Source organism: Mus caroli, chromosome X (genome assembly GCF_900094665.2).
Source record: "Mus caroli chromosome X, CAROLI_EIJ_v1.1, whole genome shotgun sequence".
NCBI lineage: Eukaryota > Metazoa > Chordata > Mammalia > Rodentia > Muridae > Mus > Mus caroli.
Window position 1 is genome coordinate 46,181,715 of NC_034589.1, and position 5,938 is coordinate 46,187,652.

Genomic DNA, 5,938 nt, shown 5'->3' on the forward strand with positions numbered 1-5,938 from the left:
TTTTGGGATAGCATTGGAAATGTAATTGAGGAAAATACATAATAAAAAATATTAAAAAAAAAGAGAATAGTAGACAAAAAGGGGTATATTATTGAATCTATTCTTAAGCCAAAAACATTTTATAGCCACAATCTTACATTGGTCTATATGTTTGTATTTTAATCCAAAATTAAAGTTATATTTTGATACATTGGTACAGAATTTTGTATATTGATTCAAAAGTTTAGTTATTTTTCATACATTGGCATAGGTTATTGTATATTAATATTAACTTAAGGTTAATTTTTGATACACATAATGTATATATATGTTCAGTATTATGTAAAACTTATACCTATATAATTCTTAAATATACAATGTAAAGTTTTAGTTCTTTTAAAAACTGCTATGAACTCAGGGATAAATAAAAAAATACAAAATAATAGAGTTAAACTCATGTCATATTAGATGCTAGTTTAGTTAATTATAATAAGATTATTTCAATGTTATTAAGATAGCAAATAGCTAAGAATAATTTTGACAATTCAGATACACTATAGAAAGATATTTGGTCTTCAAAAACCTCAGAAGCCGGGCGGTGGTGGTCCATACCTTTAATCCCAGCACTTGGGAGGCAGAGGCAGGCAGATTTCTGAGTTCGAGGCCAGCCTGGTCTACAGAGTAAGTTCCACGACAGCCAGGCCTATACAGAGAACCTCTGTCTCAAAAGACCGAAAAAAAACAAAAAACAAAAAACCAAAAAAACAAAAAAACTCAGAAATCCACAGGATATGGCATGAGACAGGCCTCCTCCTGTCAGAACCCCATTCTACTTCAAAGAAGATGATGAGCATTAATAACCTCCATATGGAGTTGGTTCAATTGTGGCAAGCTACCCAGTGGGCAAAGAAAATTCCCATGCTTTAACTCCAGACAAAATTCTATCCAGAAAGAAAACAGGAAAGTTGATAGCCAAGATCTGCCAAGATAGGCTAAGCAAGTCTTTCATAATTCCTGCTTCACAAAAGGTCTATCCGATATCTTGGGCCAGAGGCCGAAGGTAGATGCTTCAGCATTATAGAGATAATTAATTCTGGGAAAGAGTTCAGCCAGCCACTAATGTCTGTCTTTTCTGTAATTTTGGAAGCTGCTTGTCCGCACTTCCTACTTACTTGGGAAATAATTATTCCTTCTTATTTGATAGGGTTGAAGATTAGATAGTTATAGTCTCAGAATTAAACTTGAATTGTTTAAGTTTTAAGAAGATGCCTTAGGTCTAAAAGGATGTTTTAGGTTGGAAATGCAAATTAGGATAGAAATTGAGTTAAGTACAAAACTTTAGACATACCAAGATAGGATAGACAACAAAATATTTTTAAAGTTGCCAAATACTATGAATTAGACATTATGAATACAAATCTTAGTTAATAGTTGCCATAATTGTTATTATTGTATTCAATTTATATTTGAAAGGAAAAAAGCTTTTTATTAGACTAAAAAAGGGAATTGTAGAGAGAATATCTTGTGTATTATATGGATGCATCACCTGTCAGTTAAAAAAAAAAAACTATAGCCTATAGGAAAGGGTAGAATAGAAGGTGGGAATCCGGGAGGCAGACAGAATTCTGGGATAGAGCCAGAGATGCAGGAGATTCACCAGGGAAGATGTGTCAAGGCAGAGACATTGAACCTGAGCACAGGTAATTAGCCACACGGCAGAACATAGACTAGAATTACTGGGTTAATTTAAGTTATGATCTAGTCTGAGATGAGCCTAGCCAAGATATTTGTATGTATGCTTTGAGTTTGATTCTTCCTTCTGGGAGCATGTGACTGGGAGGAAGAACTTCTGTACTATACCTATATACACATATACACATACAGTACATATATATGTACATATATACATGTGTTTTTTAACATATGAAAGTGTCTGAATTGCCTCCTTTTCACCACCCACATAAGGATGAAGTTCTAGCTCTAGTTTTAAGTGAATAGCTAAGCACAAAGCTGACACTGAGCAGATGAGATAGGGCTCAGGACTATGTCAACAGAGCAGCTGTTCTCAACTTAGCAGTTTACAAGGTCACCTAGGACCATCAGAAAACACAGATAATTACATTACTATTCATGACAGTAGCAAAATTGCAGTTATAAAGCTGCAACAAAAATGATTTTGTGGTTGGGGGTTCACCACAACACGTGGAACTGTATTAAAGGGTCACCACATTAGGAAGGTTGAGAACAACTGCAACAGAGAAGGAAGCAATTGAGTCATTTGGTTCCAACTGAAAACTGTATCTGAAGTTTAGCAGAATGAAAGCATGGTAGCATGCTCATCTAAGGAACATGGCATCAAAGTTGCAGTAGCACATGCAGAAAACTATATTGTGAAGGATCATGTATGTCATGCTTAGACCTATATCACTTATGCTTTACTCAGTAGCCAGCAATGAAAATGACTGAACAAGGGACTGACTGAATCGAACTTATGCTTTAACAATTACTTTGGGGCTGTAATAAAAATACACTGTAAGGAGGATAGAGCATGGATCAAACCCAGTAATGGTGATTTTTTTTTCAGGTGATAGGTTTTGATGACTTGAAAAAAAACATGAAAAGACAAAAACAATATTTAGGTTCATTTGGATTTGTTGTTTTTCTAGCTTAGATAACTGGGTCACCGATTTGAAATGGGTTGAATTCTTTCTCACTGTTAGAATTCCTTGAACTATTTCATTTTTGTCTTTCCATAACTTACTCTGGTTAATTGTCAAATCTGTTTTAGCATTTCCTCTAATAGATATCACATAAGCCTTCAAATTTCCATATAGAATCTTACTGAAATAGGGATGGAAGTTATAGAGGTTATGATAATCTCATGTAAAACAATATTTCACTGATATGCATTCTCTCCCATGAGGATGCTTTGGAGTTTTGGATACAGACTCAACCTTCATTCAGAGTGAGGTCCTTTCTGCTGTTGCATATCAGAAGACAGCAATGTTGGAAGTTACAAAAGGTTCTTGAAAGCATTGGCTGCCAACTACCACTGACAGGCAGTGTTTTGTGCAGGAATAGCAACCCTGACTAAGACAATTGGTACCAGCATAGTGGTGTATTTCTGTGACAACCTGACCATGTTTTGGGAAGAACTTTAGAAGGACTTTGGAACTTTGGACTAGAAGAGCCACCGGGTGTTAAGAGCTCCGTGAGATGTTGTGTAGGAGCTTGGAAGATAATGTTGAGAACAGTGCAGAAGATGGAGGCCTGGCTTGTGAAATTTCAGAGGGAAGATTAAAGACTTATCAGGGCCATTGCTTGTTTGATTGTGAAGATTTTGTGGTTTTGGTTAGCTGGGGCTGAAGAATTAGCTGTGATTGACAAGATATCAGAACTACTAAATTGAAACCTTTGCATTAATGGGACTATTGATGCTGGTTAGCTTGGGCTAAGAAATTATCGGTGATTAAGAAGAGACCAGCATCTTTGAGGTGAAATTTTCTGTTAAGTGTTTTCTGAGAGAACAAAGAGGCTATGTTCCAGAGTTAGCCGAGGTTGTACCTCGTACTTCAGCAGGATTTGGCAATGTATCAGAGTCACCCAGGTGGTACTGGTTTTGAAGGCATGAAGGGGTCACACAGAGCAGTTGAGGCTCGGCACTGTGAGAGGCCATGGAAGGCCATTGTTGAAGGTGCAGCCTCAGTTGCAATTAATGGCCCAGGACTGAAGGGGTTATGCAAAGGAGTTGAGGCTTGCCACCGTAAAGAGAGCCTATTGGCAAAGCCTAATTGCAGTGTTTTGGAGATGCCAGTACCATGAGATGACCACCAAGAACAGCAGCAGCAGTGGAGTACAGGCATCTGGAGCCTAGAAGACAAGGTGTGTGCTACAAAGGGCAGGGCTGGAGAAGTGACCCAANCCCTTGGAGGAATCCAGAAGATTGTGAGTGGATCCCAGACATTGGGTGGTTGGAGTTTGATTTTGCTTTTGATTGTGACTGGGCCCTGATATTTTTCCCTCTTGAAGGAAGAAACTATTTTAGTGTAGCTCACAGTTAAGAGACTTTGAAATGTAAAAGGGTTTGAATTTCAAAAGATATTGGCTATTTTAAAGGGATTGAAATTTTAATATGTAAGAATTTGTAAAGACTGTGGGACTTTTAAAGTTATTTATATTTTGGGGATGAATACGAAAGTAAGGGTTTAGGCTTAATAGTGACGTGTTTGTGTGTCAAGTTGACAAGAGGTCAGCTGTATTGGCTGGTTTTGTGTGTCAACTTGACACAGGCTGGAGTTATCACAGTGAAAGGAGCCTCCTTTGAGGAAATGCCTCCATGAGATCCAGCTGTGGGGCATTTTCTCGATTAGTGATCAAGTTGGGAGAACCCATTGTGGGTTGTGCCATCCCTGGCCTGGTAGTCTTGGGTTCTATAAGAGAGCAGGCTGAGCAATCCAGGGGAAGCAAGCCAGTAAGAAACATCCCTCCATGGCCTCTGCATCAGCTCCTGCTTCCTGACCTGCTTGAGTTCCAGTCCTGACTTCCTTTGGTGATAAACAGCAATGTGGAAAGTATAAACTGAATAAACCCTTTTCTCCCCAACTTGCCTCTTGGTCATGATGTTTTGTGCAGGAATAGAAACCCTGACAAAGACAGGCAGGCATGGGCGAACTCACAATGTCCCAAGAAACTCAATGGTCATGGCAGCTAGAGTCACATGTTGGTAAGTTTCCAAGTCCCTTTGCTGATGAGAATCAGTGCCCTATCTTGGGAGCTTGGTAGTTTGACCAAACTTTGGGGCCACCACCCAAGTTCAAGGTTTTTGTATTGGTCCATTGGGTGTTAGCTTTATACTATCAGGGCTCACAGCTTAGGGTTAATTCATTAGCTAGCTTATTGGAGCCATCTTGGGGTTGGTTCTTTAGCACATATCAGAGCCTGTCATATCAGAGCTACCTTGTGGCTCATTATCACATCTTGCAAACATTATATTATTCCAAGTCACATAAAATGGTTTTCAAGTTACCTAAAATGGGTTTGGTTATGTTCCTAAAAACTATAGATTATTTATTTTAAAAATTATATTTATTTATTTATTTAGCGGGGGAGGGGGCAAGGGAGTATATAAAGATCAAAAGACAACTTTTTAATTCTGTCGTTCCACCATGTGGATCCCAGGGTTTGAACTCATATTATCAGACTTGGAGGCAGGTGCCTCTCCCCAATGAGCCACCCACTGGCCCCAGAATGGATACATGTGCATATATGATGTGCCATCATAATTGTTTGTTTTAAGATCTAAATGAACTATTTTTTTTCAGAACTGAGGACCAAACCTGAACTATGTGCATATTTTAGACAATGCTTTACTGCCAATGACTGGCTTTGGCATCCATGTGGTGGGTAAACTGAGGCAGGCAGGTAGGGGGGATCAGTACTTAGAGCTACTGACAGGAATGGATCCAGATATCTACAGGGGCTGCTGCCAAAGGCAGCCAGTGACTAGAGAAGTTACCCAGCAGACTTTTCTCTGAATGAACAAAGCTTAATTTACTGGGTGTCTTAGGATTTTACTGCTGTGAACAGACACCATGACCGAGACAACTCTTATGAGGACAACATTTAATTGGGGCTGGCTTACAGGTTCAGAGGTTCAGTCCATTATCATCAAGACAGTAGGATGGCAGCACCTTAAGCAGCACCTTAGGCAGACACGGTGCAGGAGAAGCTGAGAGTTCTACATTTTCACCTGAGGGATGCTAGTACTGGCTACCAGGTAGCTAGGATTAGGGTATTAAAGCCTGAGTGAGGTAACCCAATCACAATAGAATTCACATGATATGTACTCACTGGTAAGTGGATATTAGCCCAGAAACTTAGAATACCCAAGATACAAGATACAATTTGCAAAACACATGAAACTCAAGAAGAACGAAGATCAAAGTGTGGACACTTTGCC